The sequence below is a fragment of the Hemitrygon akajei genome, unplaced genomic scaffold (assembly GCF_048418815.1).
Source record: "Hemitrygon akajei unplaced genomic scaffold, sHemAka1.3 Scf000040, whole genome shotgun sequence".
Taxonomy (NCBI): domain Eukaryota; kingdom Metazoa; phylum Chordata; class Chondrichthyes; order Myliobatiformes; family Dasyatidae; genus Hemitrygon; species Hemitrygon akajei.
Window position 1 is genome coordinate 8,095,908 of NW_027331926.1, and position 24,781 is coordinate 8,120,688.

The window sequence follows — 24,781 nt, forward strand, 5'->3', positions numbered from 1 at the left end:
TTCTATGAGCATGTGAAGAGCAAGAGGATAAGACGAAAAAGAATAGGACCTATCACGCGTGACAGTGGGACAGTGTGTATGGAACCGGGAAAAAAACAGAGGTACCTAAAGAATTATTTACTTCAGTATTCACTATGGGAAAGGATTTTGACGGTTGTGGTGATAACTTGCAGCAATCCGAAAATGTTGAGCATGCAGACATTAAGAAAGAGGATGTTCTGAAGCTTTTGTAAAGCATCAAGTTCGATAAGTCCCGAGCAGCGGATGAGGTGTACCCCAGGCTACTGTGGCAAGCGAGGGAGGAGTTTCCGAGACTCTGACGATGATCTTTGCATCATCGATGGGGACGGGAGAGGTTCCGCAGGAATGGCGGGTTATGGATGTTGTTACTTTATTCAAGAAAGGGAGTAGAGATAGCACAGGAAATTAGAGGGTAGTGAGTCTTAGCTCAGTGGTTGGTGAGTTGATGTAGTGGATCCTGCGAGGCAGCATTTAGGAACATTTGGAGAGTTATAACAGGATTAGGAATAGTCAGCATGGCTTTGACAAGGACAGGTAGAGCCCTATGAGTCTGATTGAATTTTTTCAGGATGTGACTAAACATGTAGAACGAGTATAGGTATTCACTGCTCGAGCTAAGGAGGATGAGGGGTGACACTATCGAGCTGATGAGAGCCATTAATAATATGGATAGGCAGTGGATTTTCCCGGGTTGAAATGGCTATAATGGGAGTGTACTGCTTTAAGCTTCTGGAAGGAGGTACAGAGGAGCTGGTGGAAGGAGGTACAGGGGTGCTGCTGGAAGGAGGTACAGAGGAGCTGCTGGAAGGAGGTACAGAGGTGCTGCTGGAAGGAGGTACAGAGCTGCTGCTGGAAGGAGGTACAGAGGAGCCGCTGGAAGGAGGTACAGAGGTGCTGCTGGAAGGAGGTACAGAGGTGCTGCTGGAAGGAGGTACAGAGGAGCTGCTGGAAGGAGGTACAGAGGAGCTGGTGGAAGGAGGTACAGAGGAGCTGCTGGAAGGAGGTACATAGGAGACGACACAGAGATTGGTGAGTGCCTGGAATGGGCTGCGGTGACGGTGGTGAAGGCGGATATGATAGGGTCTTTTAAGAGACTGCTGGATAGGCAGATGGAGCTTAAAATAGAGGCCTATCGGTAAGACTAGGTAATTAATAAAGTAAGTAAATGCTCGGCACAGCAATTGTGGTCCGAAGTTCTGTAATGTGCTGTAGATTTTCAGTGCTTCTATAATCGCTAACTAATGTTTTCTGCTTGTAAAATGAGCATACCCTTCCATTTTCCTCATTGATACATGTCTGTCTCGGTTGCTCTTAAAGGTCACTTACCCTTGTGCCTCTACCAGCACACCTGGAAGTGCATTCCATGTACCCACTACTCTCTGTGTAAACGTCTTGCCCTTTAGAGTGAAATTGAAGTTACCGCATGAAAATTGTCTCGAAAGTTGTGTAAATAAATGTTTTTGTGTGATCTGCAAGATTGTTAATCAGCCTATTCGCAGACATCCGATTCAGCTATATATATCACAAACCCCAGAAGCACTCACTGTCGGACATTAACTATGGACTGTTCCTTATGAGTTGTGATTAAAATGCGATTCCTGGCTTCCAACATAAAATCTCTGGATCACAATCTGCCACCTGCTGGCGGCATACAAATCTATGTTTTTTTTTATTCTTGCAGATGAGCGAATCAGACATCACAGTCACTGAATTACCTGCCCACGACAGGTGTTTCGACTATTATATACCCCCTGGGTTCATCTTTATGTGAACTGTCACTTTAAAACGCCGGGAGAAAGAGATTGACTTTAGATACTGCTGGATTTCTGCTGACAATGAACATTCCTCTGCTACTGTGGTGAGAGAGGTGGCGTTACTAGTTGGACAATGAATGATCACTTTTCTTTTAATCTGCGGTTTGTTTTTGAATATGCAAGGACACAGAGACACACAGTCAGAGTCAAGATGGATTCGGTCAATGGAAGACACTAGTGTATCGGCCGCTGGTTTAAAATTTCAGTCGCCCAAATGGGTAATTTGAGCTCGATCCAGAGTATTGCTGAATGACTCTCACAAGTTGTTGCAACTAGAATAAGTTTACGGAGCGGAGGGGAGGGGAAAGTTTGAAACAGAAGAAACCTAGTAACAAAGAGATCACTGTTTGGACTCTGTGTTCAAGCAGCCTGTGAGGGTGAGTTTATTTTCATTAGGATACAAAAGTGTGGTTGCCACAGAAGTAATCAGTAGGAGTGGGTTCACTACTGAGGGGAAAAGCTTTGTGAATACCACGTGTGTGTTTACCCCTTGTCTGGGTCTAGTAGTTCAACGAGGAAAGGCACCCCTGTGGCAAATCACTGCTGGAGTTTTTTCGTAGGTCGTGGAACTGGATAAGTTGCCATCACGTTGTGTGTGATTGGGGTAACCTTGTGGAATCTACCGGTGTGTCGACTATTGCGTGTGTGGTGGTTCACTTGACGATGTTCCCCCTTGTGATAAGCTGCTGTTAGTGATGTTTCGTGTGAAGATTCAGAGGACAACGGGAAGATCGACGGCACCTCCTTGTTTGGATTAAAAACATCTCTCTTTCACTTCAAATTCTGTACATTTGAGCTGAACAAAAATTTCTTACATTGCATCGTAAGAATGTAACTCCTGCCAGCTGAGCTTGAATGGGTTTAGTAACCTTATTTTTTGCACACCTATATATACATAACCCTTGGCTTACCTGGTTTAAGTTACGATATTACGTAGTTCCTGATACAATAGTGATTGTTAACAGCAAAACCAGACTCCGGGTGTGTTCTATTGCTGCTGAAACTTTTACAATGTTGTGGGCACGTAGGAGGTACGTTCCCCAGGGTTGCGTGCACGTTAGAGATATGTTCCAGTGTTGCAGGTGCGTAACACGACCAAGCTGAACAGTCTTCTAATACCTCAGCATAAACCATCTTTTGCTCTCTCCATTTTCTCTATATTCTTTAAAAAAACAATCCTATTCTCGAATTTCTCTATCGTTCGAGACCGAACTGTCGTATTACTATGACAAAATTGTCATTTTCCTGCCACATTTCTAACTGGACTATTACCAGGCTCCCTCAACATCGACAATTCCATCACTTTTGTGTCGTCTGCAAGAGTATTTATGAGTCACGCCGACTTTCATCCAAGTCAAATGCCAGAACATTTCCAACAATTGTGTCAAGTAGAATGGCTGCCTTCCAGCACTGCCCTCTGGACTCTACTTAAAGCAATGTTATCCAATGCAACTCAGTCACATGCTCAGCCCACCGGAACGAGTCCTTCTCAAAAGTCTTACATCCAGTCAAATCCCAAATGTCTTCACGGTTCGACTGTCCCTACTAATGGAACAATGTACAATGACCAAGATACATTTGAACACATAGGTGTTTGGTCTGTGGGAGGAATCAGGTGTACACCGAGGACACCTAGGCGGTTACGTTGTACAGACAGCGGCGGGAAATGAGTAGAACGGCGAATAATCAAACGGAGAAGGAGAGAGGCCAAGCTACGAGGGAATCAATAAATAAATAGACATTATGGGCCATTTCCTCTGCAATCTCCTTCCCCACATATCGAAAGTACTCAATCCAATTAGACAGGTAGGACCGCAACTTCAGAAGGTGTCCAAGAATTTCTTTAATATCCCAGAGGCTTTGCTATGTGGATTGCTGCTCGGGACGCACGACAGATCTCCAAAGAACTCCGCTGCAAGCAGAGACTTGAGTCTGTCCAGGGTAACCAGTCTTCCTGTAGGCCTCGAAGGCAGGGGCTCCTGGAACCAATAGCCGTCGCCAGAGGAAAGAGATCGAACTACATCGGGAGAACCTGAGCAAGCATTAGGGCCCCACGGTATACCGGCAGGTCACCACGATCGTATTGCGATGGTGATGTCAAGGCATCGCATGAAATTAAGTGTAGAATCGACATCTTGAACTTAAGGAGACATTACATGGAACCCGTGAAGAAAGTAAACTGGAAGGAGCGGAGTGGAGGCAGACTGGGACACTCCCTGATCATGTTGGTGCACGGAGGGGCGGAGAGCGGGAGCTACTCAGGGAGGTCCACAGCCCCAATGGAACTGCACATGCCACTGACGAAATGGGATATTTTGGGGTGTCACTGAGGATTAATGCTCTCCTGGCAACACCGAGTGAACTTTGTCATGGGACGGAAGGGAGATTTCACCATGTCTTTGAACTGTAGCCTGAACCTGGTCTGGGCCACGGCGTAAAGAGCCGTGTTGGTGCAGCAGCTCAGGAGTTGAAGCATGTAGCCCAATTCCCGCAGACTATATGGAGGAGAAGGGGCAACGTAAAAATCCACGAGCTCCCATACGGAAAACACCGTCAGCAGCACCCACAGCAGGATGAAATTCCCCGACATCACCATCAGTAACAAGAGCGATTGCCTGCGGTTCTTCATCTCCGGGTCGGCGGGCGTCTCGCCATTGCTCGAACCACGGAGTCTTCTCCGGGCTCGGCTGGCCACTAAGACGTGCCTGATGGTTAAAGTGTTTAACAGGAGAATCAAAATAAATGGAAATACTGGGGTGAGGAAGGAATGAATCAGCAGAAACGCTGCCTCCTGAGATAAGGAAAAACGAAAAGAACGCATACAGAGCACGGACAACGTTAACATCGAATATGTCCCTTTGAGCAAAAAGTACCAGAAAATGTTCTTTACGCAGCTCAGCACAGTCACTGTCCCCAGAACCAGAGCCGCCGCTCTCCCAGTGCAGTATTTTCGTTTCAGCTTCTGAAAACAAATGGCGACAAACCGATCAAAGGTGAAAGTGACGGTGAACCAGACAGAACAGTCCGTGGCGGCGTAGAGCAGGACAGCATGGATATTACACACGGGCACACGTAACGACCAGCCGACAACCTCAAATGGCATGTGGGTCCCTGGTATCTTACTCAATAGCAGATCGAAGAGAATGACGAGCTGATCCGCTGCTACCATGGCAACCAGGTACCTTGTGACGCCTTTGGAGAGACCGCACTTTCCCCGCGACAGGACTAAGACTGTCACCACGTTCACTGTGCGGAGGGAAATAAATACGATTAACACACATTTGGTTCGCAGGATTCTCTGAAAACAATTATTTCACTGGACTGGACCTCCGAGTGTGGAGATGAACATTGAATTAAATTATCCACTAAAGAGATTATCGGGAGACATTATTAAATCGTTAGTAATTATAATGTGCCTGTTGAAGTTCAGGAGAATGAAGGGAATCTCATTGTAACATTTCTAATATTGAAAGGCCGAGATATCGTGGACGTTGAGAGGGTAGCTTCTGTAGTGGGACAGTCTAAAAATAGAAGACGAGGTTTCACGATATAAAGGTATCACTTTAGAATAGAGGTAAATAGATATTATAGAGGTGAAATAGAGGTATAATAGAGGTGAAAGATATCACTTTAGAATAGAACTTCATTTCGATCGAGTCCAGTGAATTTGTGGAATTACACGCGACAGACTGCTATGGGGTCAGTGCATTGGAACCATTGCTGCAGAGAGTGATAGGCTCTTGATTCGTCGGGGCGTCAATTGACATGGGGAGTAGGCGCCAGAATGTAGTTGAGAGTGATAATAAATCAGCTATGATGGAATGGCAGATAGGGCTCGGTGCTCGAATGGCCGAAGTCAACTCCCGAGCCCTGAGGACTAAGCAGTGATATCAATCGATGGCTGGAATGTATTCTGATCTTTGGTGTCAGAAGAAGGATTTGAAAAAGGGATGCGATAATTAACTGATGAATGTGCCAAGCATCACTGTTTACAGAAATCAACTTCACTCAACTGTTAATACGAGAGAACATTAGAGCAGAGGAACCGAAGAAGAAGGAGCCAGAATAGTCCATCTGTTCGGACTAGCAAGCTCCGCCACTGCAGATGATCATGGCTGACCTGAATATAGACTTACCTCCATCCACGGCATTTTCCAGCAAATACTGTAATACCACCACTGCGCAATAATTTATCCACTGATGCACTGGGCAGATAATTCCACAGGTTCACCAGCCTCTGGTAAATGCAGTTGTTTACCATCTACGTCTTAAATTCACTCTTCGGAAGCGTCTGCGTATGTCCTCTAGTTCCAGTCTCAACTTCCACTGGAAACAGCTTCCTGCCCCGTCTTATCTGTCCCTCTCGTAATTTTATATGTTGCCAAATGATCGTCTCTAATGCTTCTGAATTCCAGTGTTTACCGTCCAACGCAACTCAGACTCGTCTCATAGTCTCGCCACCTCATCTCTGGAATCAAAATGGTGAACCGACTATAACGCCAGTAAATCCCTCCTCCAGTCAGGAGACCAGACACACACGCAGTACGTCAGCGACCTCCTCACCAGTGACTTGCGCAGTCGAAGCATAATCTACTTACTCTTAAATTCACCACTGTTGCAATGAAGACCAATATCCCATTTCCCTCTTGTTCGCCCGCTGCTGCTGCAAACTAATCTTTTGTGATTGAAGAACAAGCACTGTAAAGTCCCTCCATACGGCAGCATACTGCAATCGTTTACCACTTAATAATATTCTGTTCTTCAATTTGTCCTTCCCAGGTAGATGACCTTGCCTTTAGCAACATTGTCCTCCGTCCGCCTAGACGCCAATATTTCCTCTTAAACAATCGACATCCTTCTGTAAGCTCCCAGATTCCACTGCACTACTTATGCAGGCGGAAGATCGTGGCAGTAATGATGGCCACGTGACCTCCTTCTTTTTCACAGCTGGGGCTTTGTGGTATTTACTTATATATTAATTCATTAATTTATATATTAATTCATTAATTTATTCATTCATTCATCATTTATTCATTCATTCATTCCAGGGATGCAGTCCCCTCCAGCAAGCTTCGAGATAGCTGAATTATCCTCCCATCTCCCAAATGGACTGAGGAACATAAATCACCGGAAGCATGTGTACGCTTCATGGAGGGTGCAGATGGAATTTGCCAGAATATTGCCGAGATTGGAAGGCACTGACTATAAGGAGAGGCTGTGAGAGCTTGGACTTGCTTCTCCGGGAGTGAAGTTGCATGTCAGGTCACTGGGTGGCAGTGTTTGAGAGGCGAAGAGGCAAAGATAACGTTTGCCTGACTGAGAAGTAACCCGGACGCCGACAACCCCAAAGCTGGAGAGGGAACGCCTGTAATGCAATTAGCCGATGTTTGCTAAAGCGTAACCGGTTTCAGAGACATGCAATCAGACGACAGGCATTAAAGAGAAGCTGATTTTTTCCTCTTCAATGTTAATCACCAGGAAGTGGCCAAGCATTTACCAGGAACAGCTACAATGGCGAGGACAGGGTAATAAATCGGTTGGATGGTCACAAGTGCATAAGTGATACGTAAAACCAACGACAGCTTTTCATAATTTAAAGACAGATAATCATAGGCCCAGAAAATATTCTTCGGAATTCCCGCATCATTCCGTGATATATTTCGCAGATTATGATTCATTGCTGGGATAGTCCAGGTTCCTGTTCCCGATTCAGCCTCTGTCCTCTCTCTACCTGGAACCCGCTGATCTCTGTTAGCGTAGACGGGCAGCTTCACGGAAACTGCCGTTGTGAGCGAGACATATTAATAGAACAGGTAACCAGCAGCCACACCTCCGCAGTGACGTCGACAATCCCCACGGATAAATCTTTAATTAGATTCTACGGAATGACAGGTGCAGTTAACCCTTTATTTCCAGACTGTCAGAGAAGAGATACAAAAGCAGATTGGAAATGTATCTAATTATCCCAGCAGCCGGCTGTCCACGGCTGTGTCTGTAAACGGACACAAAATCGAGAAACGTATTGACAAGCGGCGTAAAACTGATATGCAACCAGTGTGGAAATGAAGATATACAGAGCAAATAAAATAAATAAGGAATAATGATGAGATATACAGATTAAATTAGTTATTGCATAGATAGTCCTTGAAAATAATACTTGCAGTTAGATTGAAAAAGATATCGAGTTAGATAATTCCAAAATAATCCAGTTCTGGCTGGCGGCCGGTTAACAGTGGAGTTCTACAGGGGGCAGAGTTGGGACAACTGCCTATTTGAGATGAATGTCAACAATTTGGGCACCGGTATTAACGCATTTGTGGCTAAATTAGCCGATGGTAGAAAGATAGTTGGAGGAGCGTGTTAAGGAAACAGAGAGCCTGCAGACAGACAGAAAGTTTAGGAGAATGGGCAAAGAGGTGGCAAGTGAAGTAGAATGTTGGAAGGTGCATGGTGAGATTGAGATAGCTCGATTCCAAGCCAAATCCCTGTTGGTTTTGCTGCTGTGTAATTTGCAAACCTGTTACAAACTCGTGACGTGAAATAACACACAGTATACAATTCAAAAAATTATATTTAATGATCTAAACTAAACTAAAGGATTATTAAGGAGAAAGAAAAAAGAACAAAGCCTATTCTAATTATCAGTCAAATTGGGAAAATTTGTTTTATGGGAAGGATGTAATAGAGAAATGGACTTCATTTAAAGTTGAAATTTTGAGGGTACAGAATCTTTATGTTCCTGGTAGTTTGAAAGGAAAGATTAAAAGTTTGAGAGCGTCATGGATTTCAAGCGATATTGGAAACCTGGTTCGGAAAAAGAGGGAGATCTACAATAGAAATAGGCAGCATGGAGTAAATGATGTGCTCGAGGAAGATAAAGAATGTAAAAAGAATTTTAAGAAATAAATTAGAAAACTTGAAGGAAGATACGAGGTTGCTTTGGTAAGTAAGGTGAAGATAAATCTGAAGGGTTACTATAGATATATTAATAGCAAAAGGATAGTGAGGTCCCTTAGAGAATCAGAGTGGACAGCTGTGTGTGGGGCCGAAATAGATGGGGGAGATTTTGAACAATTTATTTTCTTCGCTATTCATTACGGAGAAGGATATTGACTTGTGTAAGGTAAGGGAAACAAGTAGGGAAGTTATGGAAACTATGACAATTAAAGAGGAGGAAGTACTGGCGCTTTTAAGGAATATCAAAGTGGATAAATCTCCGGATCCTGACAGGATATTCCCTCGGACTGTCAGTGAATTTGGTGTAGAAATAGCAGGGCCTTTGACAGAAATTTTGCAATTGTCATTGGAAACGGGGATGGTGCCGGACGATAGGGGTATTGCCCATGTGGTTCCATTGTTTAAAATGGGTTCTAAGTGTAAACCTAGCAATTATAGGCCTGTGAGTTTGACATTAGTGCTGGGTAAATTGATGGAAAGTATTCTTAGAGATGGTATATATAATTATCTGCATAGACATGGTCTGATTAGGAATAGTCAGCATGGATTTGTGCGTGGAAGTTCATGTCTGACAAATCTTAATGATTTTTTTTGAAGAGGTAATGAGGAAAGTTGACGAGGGTAAAGCAGTGGATGTTGTCTATATGGACTTCAGTTAGGCCATTGACAAGTTTCCGCACGGAAGGTTAGTTAGGAAGGTTCAATCGTTAGTTATTAATATTGAAGTAGTAAAATGGATTCACCAGTGGCTGGATGGCAGATAACAGAGTGTAGAGGTGGATAATTGTTTGTCAGGTCGGAGGCCGGTGACTAGTGGTGTGCCTCAGGTGTCTGTATTGGGACCAATGGAGTTTGTCATATACATTAAAGATCTGGATGATGGGGTGGTATATTGAATTAGTAATTTTGCAGAGGTGCTAAGGTAGGTGTTATTCTGGATAATGAAGTAGGTTTTCAAAGTTTGCAGAGAGAATTAGGCCAGTTAGAAGAGTGGGCTCAATGATGGCAGATGGAGTTTAATGCTGATAAGTATGAGTTGCTACATTTTGGAAGGAATACTCCAAATAGGACATACATGGTGGCATTGAGGAATGCAGTAGAACAGAGTGAACTACGAATAATGGTGCATAATTCCATGAAGGTGGAATCTCAAATGGATACAGTGGTGAAGAATGCTTTTGGTATGCTGGCCTTTATAAATCAGAGCATTGAGTACAGGATTTGGGATGTAAAGTTAAAATTGTACAAGACATCGGTAAGGCCGTACGACCCGTCTGCAAACACACTTTCACTTCTGTGGGCAAGCCAGTTGTAGATCCACAAAGCAGTGTCCTCTTTCATCCCATGTCTCTTTATTTTCTCAATAAGCCTTGCATGGAGCACCTTATCAAATGCATTCAGCCGATATTTGCTGAAGCGATACCCATTTGAGAGACCTGCCTAGCGATTAGCGTGTCGGTTGAGGACAAGTATGAAAGAGAAGCTGGCTTATTTTTTTTTTCAACGTTAGTCAAGAGGAAGAGACTATACACTTACCAGGAACAGCTACAATTGCGAGTACGGGGTAGTAAACCAGTTGTAAATTCCATAGCGCTCGCGTGATTCGAAGATCCAATTCCCAGGAAAAGTACTTCGCAATTCCCGCGGCGTTCAAGGCTGCATTTCGCAGATTATGATCCATTGCTGGGATACTCCAGATACCTGTTCCCGATCCAGCCTCCGTCGTCTCTCTATCTGAATCCCGCTGGTCTCTGATAGCAGAGAGTAACGGCACTGACTGAAACTGTCGTGGTAGTGGATACATATTAATAGAACAGGTAACGAGCAGCCACAGCTCCGCGGTGACGTCGACAATCCCCACGGACATTCACATAATTAAGATCTCCGAAATGACAGGTGCAGTTAACCCTTTATTTGCAGTCCTTCAGCGAAGCAATACATTCGCAGACTGGAAGTGTATCCAATATTCCCAGCAAATGGCTGCCACAGACGTGTGCTGTGTCTGTAAACAGACACAAAATTGAGACTCGCAGCCAGACACTGACATAGAACCAGTCTGTAAATGAAGGTACACGCAGCAAATGAAAAAAATAACTATCAATAATGACGATATAAACAGATACAATATTTATTGCAAATATAGTTCTTAAAATTTTAGTTGCATAGGTACATTATGAATACAACCGAGTTAAATAATTTCGCAATCATAATTATCAGATAAAGGGTTTTGACCAGCGGCCAGTTGCGACGTCGGGTGATTCAGGAAGAGAGGACTTTAATCAGCCCGGGTATAAAAAGCGACAGCGCTTCCTTACATTGAAAAGCAACTTTGACCAGAGTCCATGTGGCATTTACGTTTGATCAGCAAGAGGACTGCAGGGTCAAATGCAGAAGCCATCGTCTGAATGGACCGTGAAGCAGGTGATCTTCTGGCTTCTGTTCGCCGAGGCGTCAGCTCAGGGAGGCTTCAGTCTATGTAGGCAAAAGAAAGGAAAAACACTTGGCTTTCTTTTTCAGTCTATTCTTCATATCTGATCAGTTGGGATAACAGAGATGCCAGGCAGGATAGCTGAATGCTCCTCTTGCGGGATCTGGGAAAGCCTGGAGATCTCTAGCGGCCCTAATGATTACAACTGCGAGAGTTGCCTTCATCTGCAATTTCTAACAATCCGCACCAGTACTTTTCAACCTTTTCTTCATTCAAGTAACTAATGCATGCCGTCAAAGACCTAAACCTGAGCATTTGTATCAAATAGCGCCTGGACGGGTCACTCTTTGAACTAAATCGTCTTGCAGCACACACAAAGACACTCCGAAAGCTTTTCACAGAAGCGCTCTTTGCAGATGGCTGCCCTCTCCTGGTGCACAAAGAGGACCACCTACATATAATGGTCAGCAGATTCTCCGCGCATCTAAATTGTTCGGCTTGACAATGAGCCACGGTAACATAGAGGTCCTCCTGCAGCCTGCATCTAATAGAGACACCCCTCCACCCACAGCCATGCATCACCATCGATGACAAACATCTACTGAACGTTGACAACTTCAAATACCTGGGGAGTGCCATCTCCGGCCACGGTGCCCTTGATAAAGAAATCACGTCAAGGTTCCAGAAAGCAAGCCGGGCACTCGGAAGGCTCCAGATCAAAGATCTGCAGCACAAAGACATTAGCCTCTCCACTAAACTGAAGATTTACAGTGCTGTCGTGCTCTCATCACTTCCATATGGCTGTGAAACCAGGACACTGTATCGAAGACATGTCAAACAGCTTGAAAAATCCTACCATCACGATCTGCGATCAATCATACAAATCCGCTGGCAAGACCGTATCTCCAACCTGACATTCCTGGACCAAGCCAATTCTACATGCATTGAAGCCAAGGGTTTGAAAGCTCAGCTCAGATGGACCGGCCATGTGATCATCATGGATGAGTCCAGAATGCTGCGCCAGTTGTTTTACGGAGAACTGGAGCAGGGCAACCGTGCCCAAGGTCGCCCAAGGAAGAGGTACAGAGACAACCTCAAGTCAAAACTTAAGTGGTCCCAACTCTCGCCCCGCGATCTCGAACGCACTGCTGCTGATCTGTCCAAGTGGCGCAGTCTATGCTCCAAGGCAGCAAACAACTTCCAATTGACTGGCGCACGCAGCGCCTCAAGGCGAGCCAAGAGAGACACAGGAAGGTGTTCGCTCCTGCCCCAACAGGTGGTGTTCCTGGCGCCATCTACAAACGTATCTGCGCTTCGGACTTCGGCCTCAGACGTTAACTGCGCAACACATTCGTCTTCCTCTGACTTCGAGAGACTACTACTACAATTACTACTAATACTCTACATTTTCATCCAAGGCAAACGCCAGAGAATCTCCAACACATGGCAAAGGCAGAATGGTTGCCCTCTTCCGCTACCCCCTGTCCGCAATCTTTGGACCAAATTTGACTCGGTGCTGTGCCCTGAAGATTCTTGTTCTGTATCAGCCGAATCGGAAAAGGGTCCTTTTTCAAAAGTCTGTCTTACAGTCCATTCCCAAGGGTCGGGCATCTGGTGGCGCTATGCTTCACGGTCCCAGCGACTCCACTCACGGGGCAATTTTCAATGACCAATTAACCTGACTCAATGTTTGGACTGTGGGAGGAAATAGGAGCACCCCGGGGAAACCCAGGTGGTCACCCTTTACGGGCATCGGCGGGGAACTGAACACAGCGTTGAATAGTCAAACGGAGAAGGAAAAGGGCCAAATTACAAAGGGCCTAGTAAAGATGCGCATCAGCGTTTCAGAGAGCTCCAATCAGCATCTCAGGGGAAATACCTCAGTAAAAGATGCTATGCCTGAAGGGTCAGCGGGAAATTTCACACATGTATTTGTACCAATTGAAAGTGTTTGTGCTGGAGCCATACGTCTGACAGCATCTCGCATTCAGTGCCAAATCTCAGATTCAGTCGTCAAGTCGCTTTTATTGTCATTTCAACCATAACTGCTGAGACAGTGCACAGTAAAAACGAAACAACGATCCTCCAGGATCATGGTACTATATGAAATGACACAAAAGTACAATAGACTACCTGAAACAACAGAAAACTACACTGGACTACGTGAAACAACACAAGATTACATTAGACTTCTGTCCTGTACGCGACTACATAAAGTTCACAAAACAGTGCAAGACAGTATAATAATTAATAAAAAAGACAATAGGCACAGTAAAGGACAAATTACAATATAATAACAAATGCTGTAATTATAAGTTTTAATGTAAACATTGTAAACAATCTTTTAGCAAGAATTCAAAAAGAAATGGCTAACAATTACAAAGGGAGTGAGGTCCTGTTCAGTTGAGTGCAGACGTGTGTGTGTGTGCGTGTGTGTGTGTGTGTGTGTGTGTGTGTGTGTGTGTGTGTGTGTGTGTGTGTGTGTGTGTGTGTGTGTGTGTGTATGTGTGTGTGTGTGTGTGTGTGTGTGTGTGTGTGTGTGTGTGTGTGTGTGTGTGTAACTCTGTAAATGCATGGACATCCGGTGCCCTTTCCTCAGTAATCGCCTGCCCCACATACCCTATGACCCAATGCATTCAATCCAATTGAGCAGATTGAACGTCCACTGCACAAAGTGTCCATGAATTTATGTTATTTCCCATAAGGCACTGCGATTGCAGTTTCTGCTTGAGACGTACGGTCGACGACTGGACGAGTAGTTTTACGAGCGCGAGTTCCTGACATTCTCGAGCTGATAGACAGATTCCAATGAACTCCGGATCAAGTGGAGATTTGCAGACTGTCCACGGTAACCAGTCATCCCGAATTGTTGGAACGCAGCAAGCCAGGCAGCATCTATAGGGAGGAGCGCTGTCACAGCCGTCAGCAGCGCCCACAGCAGGATGAAGGTCCTTCGTCAGGGTCTCGGCCAGAAACGTCGACAGCGCTTCACCCTTTAGATGCTGCGTGGCCTGCTGCGTTTCACCAGCATTTTGTGTGTGTGTGTGTGTGTGTTGCTTGAATTTCCAGCATCTGCAGATTTCCTCGTGTTTGCTTTCCCGAACTGTTCAATGGCTGGGGCTCTTGGAACCAAAATCACTCGCCAGAGGAAAGAAACGGAGTTACTCCGGGCGTATCAGCGGGACAAAATGGTCGCACTGCGATAGTGATGTCAAAGCCACACGTGCAAACAACTGTAGAAACTCCCAATTGCTGGAACTGAAATAGACATTACAGGGAAGTCGTGAAGAAAGTAAGCTGGAAGGAGCACGGTGGAGGCAGATTGGGATCATATCCCCGATCGAGTTTGCGCATGGAGGGGTGGAGGGCAGGAGCTAGTCGAGGCCGTTCACACCCCAGTGGAACTTCACATGCCACTGACGAAATGGGATGTTTTTCGGGGCATGGGAGATGCGTCAACGGGGATTAATGCCGTCCCGACAACACCGAGTGAACTTTGCCATGAGAGTTAAGGGCGATTTGAGCGTCTCCTTCAGCTGAACCCTAAACCTGACCTGGACCACGGCGTAAAGGGCCGTGTTGGTACAGCAGCTCAGCAGTTGCAGCATGTAGCCCAGCTCCCGCAGAGATCCCGGGGGAAACACGGGAACGTAAATCTGGATGCTCTCGCAGACGGAATGCACCGTCAGCAGCGCCCACAGCAGGATGAAATTCCCGACATCACCAGCAGTAACAGGAGGGATTGCTTGCGGTTCTTCATCTCCGGGTCGGCGGGCGTCTCGCCATCGCGCGAACGACGGAGTCTCCTCCGGGCTCGACTGGCCACTAAGACGTGCCTGATGGTTAAACAGTTGAGCAGCAGAATCAGGACAAAGGGGATTATTGGGGTGACGAGGAAATGAAACACTTGAAATGCTGCCAGCTGAAGTCGGGAAGATAAACTGTGTCTGGTATAACAGAGCACGGACGCACTTGCTAACGAATATGACCCGTGCAGCAAAAAGTACCAGAAAATATTCTTTACGCAGCTCAGCACAGTCACTGTCCCCAGAACCAGAGCCGTCGCTCTCCCGGTGCAGTATTTTAGTTTCAGCTTCTGAAAATGAATGGCTACAAACCGATCAAAAGTGAAAGTGGCCGCGACCCAGACAGAACAGTCTGTGACGGTGTAGAACACGACGGCGTGGGTATTACACAGAGGGACACGAGCCGACCAGGCGAAAATCTCAATTGGCATGTAAGTCACAGGAATCTTGCTCAATACCAGACCGAAGAGAACGACCAGCTGATCTGCTGCTACCATGGTAACCAGGTACCTTGTGACGCCTTTGGAGAGACCGCACTTGCCCCGCGACAGGATGACTAATGTCACCTCGTTCACTGTGTGGAGGGAAATAAAGACCATTAACACACATTTTGATGGAAACATTGTCTGTAAACTATTATTTTAATCGGCAACACTTACGAGAGCAGAGTTGAATATGGAATTAATGAATGTGCTAAGGACATTATCGGGAGCCATTACTAAATCCGCAGTGATTATAATGTACCTGCTGAAGTTCAGGATATTGAGGGGATTCTCATTGAAACCTATCGAATATTAAACGTTCGAGATATTATGGAAGTGGAGAAGTATCTTCTGTAGTTGGGGAGTCTGCACCTGAAGACGAGTTTTCAAAATAGCAAATCAATCGCTTTGGATCAGAGATGGGGAGCAATTTCTTTCCACAAAGGTTGGTAAATGCGTGGAATTTATCGCCACCGGCGGCTATGGGTGCTAGTTCATTGGAACCGTTTGCCACGGAGAGTAATAAGCTCTTGATTCGTCGGGATGTGAATGGATACGGGGAGTGGTCGCCAGAATGGCTGAATTGAGCTGCCGTGCCCTGTGCGCTAAGCAGGGATATCAATGGATGGCCGGAATGTATTCTGATCTTTGGCGTTCGAAGAAGGAGTTGAGACCGGGAAGTGTTAGAGAATAATAATCTGATTAATATGCCTGAATATGCCTGAGTACAGGGCTACAGTGGGAAACTTTGTCGCATGGTGTGAGCAGAATCATCTGCAGCCTAATGTGAAAAAGACTAAGGAGCTGCTGGTGGACCGGAGGAGTGCTAAGGCACCGGTGACCCCTGTTTCCATCCAAGAGGTCAGTGTGGACATGGTGGAGGATTACACATACCTGTGGATAAGATTCGTAAGGCCAGTGATTTTTTGGGGGTGGAACTGGACACTCTGACGGTGATGTCTGAAAAGAGGATGCTGTCCAAGTTGTATGCCATCGTGGACAATGACTCCCAGCCACTCCGTCATGTACTGGTGCGGCACAGGTGTACATTCAGCCAGAGACTCATTCCACCGAGATGTAACACTGAGCGTCATAGCAAGTCATTCCTAACTGTGGCCATCAAACTTTACAACTCCTCCCTCGTAGTGTCAGACAACCTGAGGCAATTGTCTGGTCCTGGACTTATTTCCACGGCACGATGAGCCTGTTATTATTTAATTATTTATGGTTTTATATTTCTATATTTCTTCACTACTCTTGGCTGGTGCGGCTGCAACGAAACCCAATTTCCCTCTGGGTCAGTAAAGGATGTCTGTCTGTCTGTCTGTCTGAATCACGGCGACAGATATTCAAATCCCCTCAACTGTAAACACGAGAGAAAATGTGAACATAAGAACATCAGCAATCGGAGCAGGAATAGTGCATCTGTTCAGACTGGCATCATCTGGCAATGAGAGGGATCATGGCTGATCTGGAAACATAGAAAGCCTACAGCACAATAATGGCCCTTCGGCCCACAAAGTTTTGCCGAACATGTCTCCACATTAGGAATGACTACGCTTATCCACAGCCCTCTATTTTTCTAACCTCCAAGTACCTATCCAAAAGACTCTTAGAGGATCCTCTCGTACCCGCCTCCACCACCGTTGCCGGCAGCCCATTCAACACACTCACAACAGTCTGCATAAAAAATGTCTATGACATCTCCTCTGTGCCGACTTCCCAGCACCTTAACCCTTTGTCCTCTTACGGCAACCACTTCAGTATTTGGAAAAACCCTCTGACTATCCACACGATCTATAAGTATCATCATCTGATACACCTCTATCATGTCACCTCTCATCCTTCGTTGCTTCAAGGAGAGAAGGCCGAGCTCATTAAATGAGTTTTCGTAAGGCATGTTCCCCAATCCAAGCAACATTCTTCTAAATCTCCTATGCACCCTTTCTATGCTACTTTCTTTCTGTACCGAGGCGACCAGAAATAAGCACAGTTCTCCAAGTAGGGTCAGACCAGGGTCCTATAAAGCTGCAACATTACCTCTGGGCTCATAAATTCAATATAATTATTAATGACGGCCAAAACACCGCATGCCTTCTTAACCACAAAGTCAAATTGTGCAGATGCTTTGAGCGTCCTATGGACTCGGACCCCAAGATCCCTCTGATCCTCCACACTGCCAAGAGTCTGACCGTTAATACTTTATTCTGCCATCATATTTGATCGATCAAAATGAGCAACTTTTGACTGATCTGGGTTCAACTCCATCTGCCACTTCCCTGCCCAGTTTTGCCTCATATCAATATCTCGCTGTAACCTCTGACAGCCCTTCAAACACTGCACAACAACTCCAAACTTTGCGTCACCAGCAGAACTGCTCACAGCTCCTCCAATTCCTCATGTAGGTCATTTATAAAAATCACGAAGAATAAGATTATCACAACCGGCACTGAGGCACACTACTGGTCATCGACGTCCATGCTGAATATCACACGTCTGTAACCGTTCTTTGCCTTTAGTGGGAAGCTAGTTCTGGAGCTACATAGCAATGTCCCCTTGGAACGCATGCCTTAATTGCTCAATAAGCCTTGCATGGGTTACCTTATCAAATGCCTTTCTGAAATCCATATGGTCTACATCTCCTGCACTTCCTTCATCATTGTGTTTCGTCACATCCTCAAAAAATTCAATCTGGCCCGTAAGGCACGACTTGAATAGAAGCAGAGAAAGATTTTCAACATTTTGAAACTGTAGCTCTGATTTCAGAGTGGCCGAAAGAGAAATGGCCAGTGCAGTTACAGAGTGTAAAAAAAAAGCAAGACACAACGTGTTTATACAACTTTAACTGCTGAGCAAGCACTGGATTATGATATTGTGAAGCAGCATATACTGAAAGCGTATGAACTGGTTCCAAAAGTTTATAGAGAAAGATTCAAAATTTGAAAAAGTCGGTGGAAAAATAAAATTTACGTGGAAGTTTCCTGCGATAAAGCTGTCTGTTTTGACAAATGGCATTCCTCTAAAAATGCGAATGGGGACTATAATAAACGAAAAGAGTTGATATTAATTGAGGAATTTAAAAGGAGCATCCCTGTTGAAGTCAGAACATGCTTAAATGAGAGGTACACTGCTACATTGCAGTAGTCTGCTAAATTAGCAGATGAGGATGCTTTAATCCAAAAGATTAAATTTCCTCAGGGTAGATAGATAGATAGATAGATAGATAGATAGATAGATAGATAGATAGATAGATAGATAGATAGATAGATAGATAGATAGATAGATAGATAGATAGATAGATAGATAGATAGATAGATAGATACTTTATTCATCCCCATGGGGAAATTCAGCGTTTTCTTCCAATGTCCCATACACTTGTTGTAGCAAAACTAATTACATACAATACTTAACTCCGTACAAAATATGATATACATCTAAATCACTATCTCAAAAAGCATTAATAATAGTTTTTAAAAAGTTCTTAAGTCCTGGCGGTAGAATTGTAAAGCCTAATGGCATTGGGGAGTATTGACCTCTTCATCCTGTCTGAGGAGCATTGTATCGATAGTAACCTGTCGCTGAAACTGCTTCTCTGTCTCTGGATGGTGCTAGGTAGAGGATGTTCAGAGTTATCCATAATTGACCGTAGCCTACTCAGCGCCCTTCGCTCAGCTACCGATGTTAAACTCTCCAGTACTTTGCCCACGACAGAGCCCGCCTTCCTTACCAGCTTATTAAGACGTGTGGCGTCCCTCTTCTTAATGCTTCCTCCCCAACACGCCACCACAAAGAAGAGGGCGCTCTCCACAACTGACCTATAGAACATCTTCAGCATCTCACTACAGACATTGAATGACGCCAACCTTCTAAGGGAGTCCAGTCTAGCTTCTATAGAACTATAAAAGTAAAATTGGCACAGAGATTCAAGTGTTACATACCCCGCGGGTATCTTGTGACTGCCTTACGTCCAGTACGTTATTGAGCATGTGGTGAGCTGATGCAATTGTCTTGTTATGGTGGGGTGCTGATATTTCCTGCCAGTGTGCGATCACATGACGTAATTCTCCGGGCAGTGAGAGGTCATGTGATAACCTGTTGCAACAGGTTTTAAACGGGTAAGCCTTGCTCTTGTGAAGGTTAGTTCGTTGTTTAATTCGTCAGTTTAACCGTAATGCTGCGTTTTAGTCTGAGGACGCAGTTTCGTTTTCATGAGGAGTTTTACTTTATTTTATTTTAAAGTCTATTTATCAGAGAGTGAAGATTTGCCGAAGTAAGGGAACCCGATGTCTCGAGTAAAATTGGTGTCGTCGGCTGTAATGCAGGATCGATCTTACTGAATCTTCTTTCAAGGAATCAGTAACCTGCATCCGAGGTAATCCCTGCTATAAGTGCAGAATGGATTCGGGCAGTGTTATTCTCCAAGGAAAAGGTCAGTTCCTTTAAGCCTTTTTTATTTCCTCCGTCGTAAATCCTTCGGGCAACACATACTTCGGCTAGGAACAGCAGTAACTTCAGGTCGTCGAGGAATTCGTTACTTCAAGAAAGTCACTCCTAATTGGCTTTCTAAATGACTTGGAATTTTGCATTTATCTTTTTAAAACTGTGTTCGCATTTATCGCTTTAACAACTGTTCGATTTGCCGTGCAGTTAACTTCCGGTTAAGTTGGTCGTTTGTTTAATTTTCGTTTTTTTCCTCTCTTGAAAAAGGTTTAATAAATGGTTCTTTGTTTAGGAAACCTGCCTCTGTTCTATATTACACAAAACATGCTGGTGGTACGCAGCAGGGCAGGTAGCATATTTTGTGTATTGGTTGAATTTCCAGCATCTGCAGATTTCCTGGTTTATTCTGTATTCATTGTTGCCCCATCGTAACAATTGGGGGCTCGTCCGTGATATGTTCCATATTGTCCCTGAGTGTTTGGTTATTGAACAGTCTGTTTTGGTAAACTGAAATGCCGGATTGGCTTTTGCAGGCCTCCCGAAAGTTGCTGGAATCCAGACCGCAGATTCCAACGTGAAATATATCTGCATAAGAATCGATATTTCGACAGACATGGGATTGTTCTACATGTAGCTCGAGGGGGTTGTATTCTACTTACAGTTATTCCTTAAACCGACTTCGGAACTGCTTTACTGGATTGGGTGTTCTGCACTGAATCGGAAGTGATTAGGGAATCTTTACCATATGCTCTCTCATCCATTCCGACTTTTAGGATGTAGTGGTCACAATATAGTTGAGTTCAATTTCAAATATGCTTGGGAATATTAAACTCTGACGCAGCAGTAGTTCAGTGGAGTAAAGGAAGTTATAGTAGTATGTGCCAGGTCTTGGCCAAAGGTCTTGAAGGGCACACTGTCAGAATTGTCTGCAGGGCAGATATGCGGCAGGATTCTGGTAAAACAGGGGGACGTACATAATACATGCTTCCGAAAAGATTTTATTTATTTATTTATCCATTTATTTATGTATTTACTTACTTACTTATTCGCTCACTCATTTATTTTTATCCATCTATCTGTTTGTTTGTTTACTTATTTAATTATTTATTTTTTTTATGAGCAGATAAATACTCCAATGACAAATTAGCACAATTGAGGCAAAACGCAAAAGCAAAAGAGAAGGCACATGAAAAAAAAAACTGATGGGAAATTTGAAAAAAATTTACAAAGAGCAACTAACAGAATCATTAGAATGGAAAGGGCAAAATATGGAATCAATTAGTGAGGAATATCAAAGTGGGTCGTGAAATCGTTTTCAAGTACAGGAAAATCAAATAGAAACGAGGTGTAGATAGGACCGCTAGAAAATGAGGCCGGACAAATAAAAACGCGGGACATGAAGATGGCAGTTAAACGAAATGAGTATTTTGCAACAGTTGTCACTGTGGAAGATACTGGCAGTTTGTCTGATGTTGTAGTGTGTAAAGGAACAGAGGTGGGTGCGGTTATTCTCACCAGAGAGTAGGTGTTCAAAAGGCTGAAAGACCAAAGACTACATAAGTCAGCCGGACCAGATGAACTCCATATTACGGTTCTTAAAGACTGAGCGGTAGAGATTGTGGAGGCATTAGCAATGATCTTTTTAAAATCATTGGATTTTCGCATGATGCCAGAGGACAGAAAAAAATCTCTCCACTCATTAGGAAAGGAGGAAGATAACAGAAAGGGAGATATGTGCCTGATAGCCTGAACTTCGCGTTTCGGAAGATGTTGGATTCAATTGTTCAGAATAAGCTAACAGAGGACAAGCGAGGAGAGAGCAGGTTCATCTGCTGTCTCTCTCAATGTCTTACGCAGATATCATCAAGCCCAAGGCACTTAGCTATCTCAGAAAAATGTTAAAGTCTTGCGTGACGAAACTGCTGGATTTCCTTGAGGAGAATACACGTAGAATAGATAAAGGGGGTACAGTAGATGTTGTGTATTTCGAAGTTCAAATCATGTTTGACAAGGTGCCACACATGAGGTTGCGTACCATATTAAAAGTCCATGGTATTACAAGAAATACCATGATCATTGATTGAACGGTAGGAGCAATCGAGTGGAAGTAAAAGGATCCGTTTCTAGTTGGCTGCCTGTGAGGAGTAGTGTATGGACAAACTTTTTGCACTATGCCAATGATATAGATGCTCCAAGTTTGCAGATACTCCAAATACTGGTGCAGGGGCAGGTACTGTTGAGCAAAGACGTATTTTGCAGAGGACCTCAGGCAGATGAGGAGAATTGGCAAGAAAGTGGTAACTGAAAGTACAACGGTAAATGCATGTGCATACGCTTCGGTAGTGGAAAGAACTATGCTGATTATTTGCTAATCTTGGAGAACATTCACCAATTTGTGGTGCAAAGGGAATTCGGAGTACTTGTGAGAACACCGAAATTGTAAACATGCAGGTAGAGTCGGAGTTAAGGAAGAAAATTGTAATGGTGACATTCATTTCAAGAGGTCTAGGACACAAGAACAGTGATGCGATGCTGAAGATTTACAAGTCGGTGCTGAAGCTCCAGCGTGAGAATTGTGAACAGTTTTCGGATCCTCGTCGAACAAATACGTGCTGGCATTGGAGAAGGCCCAGAGGAATCACAAACACGATTCCAGGGATGAAAGGGTTACTTATTAGTACTGTTTGAGGGTTATGGGTCAGTGCTCGCTGGAGCTTCAGAAAATGAGGTGCGATCTCATTTCATCCTTTCGTGTGTTGAAAAGGCTAGGCAGAGTGGAAGTGGAAAGGATCTTTCCCCAGGTTTCTGTGTCTGAGACAAGAGAGCTGATTCTCAGAATAGAAAGGCGTCCATTTAAAACAAAGAAGCGGAGAACTTTCTCTCGCCAGAGGGTGGTGGATTTATGGAATTGTTTACCCCATACTGCTGTGGAGGCCATGTCCCTGGGGTTATTTAAGGCTGAGATTTATTGGTAAACACACAGTACACTGCAGATGCTGTGGTTAAAGCAACACGTACAACAAGCTGCACAAACTCAGCAGGTCGGACAACATCCGTGGAAACGAGCAGTCAACGTTTCGGGCCGAGACCCTTCGTCAGGACTGAAGAGGGAAGGGGCAAGGGCCCTAAAGAGAAGGTGGGGGGAGGGGTGGGAAGGAGAAGGTTGGTTGGTGCAAGGTGAAAGACCAATCAGAGGAAAGATCTAAGAGTTTGTAGGGGATGCAGGGTGGCGGTAGGCAGGAAAGGTAAAGGAGTGTAAGGGGAAAGCAATGTGTAGTAGAAGAAGTCAGAATCATAAGAAAGGTGATAGGCAGCTGGAAGAGGAGGCAGAATGAATCTGGGATGGGTGAAGGGTGAGGGAGGAAATTACCGGAAGTTGGAGAATTCGATGTTCATGCCAAGGGGCTGGAGACTACCCAGACGGTATATGAGGTGTTGCTCCTCTAATCTGAATTTGATCTCATCATGGCGTTAGAGGAGGCCATGTGTGGACATATCCGAAGGAGAGTGTGAAGCAGAGTTGAAATGGATGGCAACCAGGAGATCCTGTCTGTTATTGCGGACGGAGTGGATGTGCTCGACGAAGCGATCCCCCAAGCTGCCTTGGGTCTTGCCGATTAGAGGAGGCCTTACCGGGAGCACAGGATGCAATAGATAACCCCAACAGACTCACAATCAAAGTGATGCCTCTCCTGGAATGACTGTTTGGGGCCCTGAATTGTGTAAGAGAGGAGGTATACCATTTACGCTTTCAGCGATAAGTACCAGGTGGGAGATCTCTGGGAGGGACGTGTGGACCAGAGAGTCGCGGAGGGAACGATCCCTGTGAAAAGCTGAGAGGGGTAGAGATGGAAAGATGTGCTTAGTGGTGGGGTCCTGTTGACGGTGGCGGAAGTTACGGAGGATAATATGCTGGTTCCGAGGCTGTTGGGGTGGTAGGTGAGGACAAGGGGAACACGATCCCTGTTGTAGTGACGGGAGGATGGGGAAAGGGACGAAGTTAGAGAAATGGAGGAGATGCGGGGGAGGGCATCATTGAGGACGGCAGAAGGGAAACCACGATCCTTAAAGAAAGAGGACATTTGAGATTTCTGGAACCGAAAGCCTCATCCCTGGAGCAGATGCGTTGGAGACGGAGGAATTGCGAATAGGGAATAACATTTCTCCATTTGGCAGGTTGGGAAGAGGTGTAGTCGAGATAGTTATGAGAGTCAGTGAGTTTATAAAATATGTCAGTAGACAGTCTGTCTCCAGAGATGGAGACCGTGATATCGAGAAAGGGGAGAGAAGTGTCCGAGATGGATCAAGTGAATTTGAGGTCTGGGTGAAGATTAGAGGCAAAGTCGATGAAATTGACGAGCTCAGCATGGCTGCAGGAAGCAGCAACAATGTAGTCGTCAATGTAGCGAAGGAAAAGTTTGGGAGCAGTGTCAGTATAGAATTGGAATATAGACTGTTCCACATAACCCACGAAGAGGCAGGGATAGCTGGCGCCCATGCGATTGCCCATAGCTGCACAATTGGTCTGCAGAAAGTGGGAAGAGGCAAAAGGGAAGTTATTAAGTGTGAGTACCAGTTCCGCCAACCGGAGGAGTGTGGTGGTGCTGCAGAACTGGTGAGGTCTATTGTCCAGAAAGTAGCGGATGGCTTCTTGATGAGGAATGTAAGTGTATAAACATTGGACATCCATAGTGAAAATGAAGCGGTCGAGACCGGGGAACTGGAAATTATTGAATAAGTGGAGCGCATGGGATGTACCCTGGATGTAGGTGTGGAAGAACTGAACTATGGCTGACAAAATGGAGTCGAGGAAGGCAGATACAAGTTGTTGAT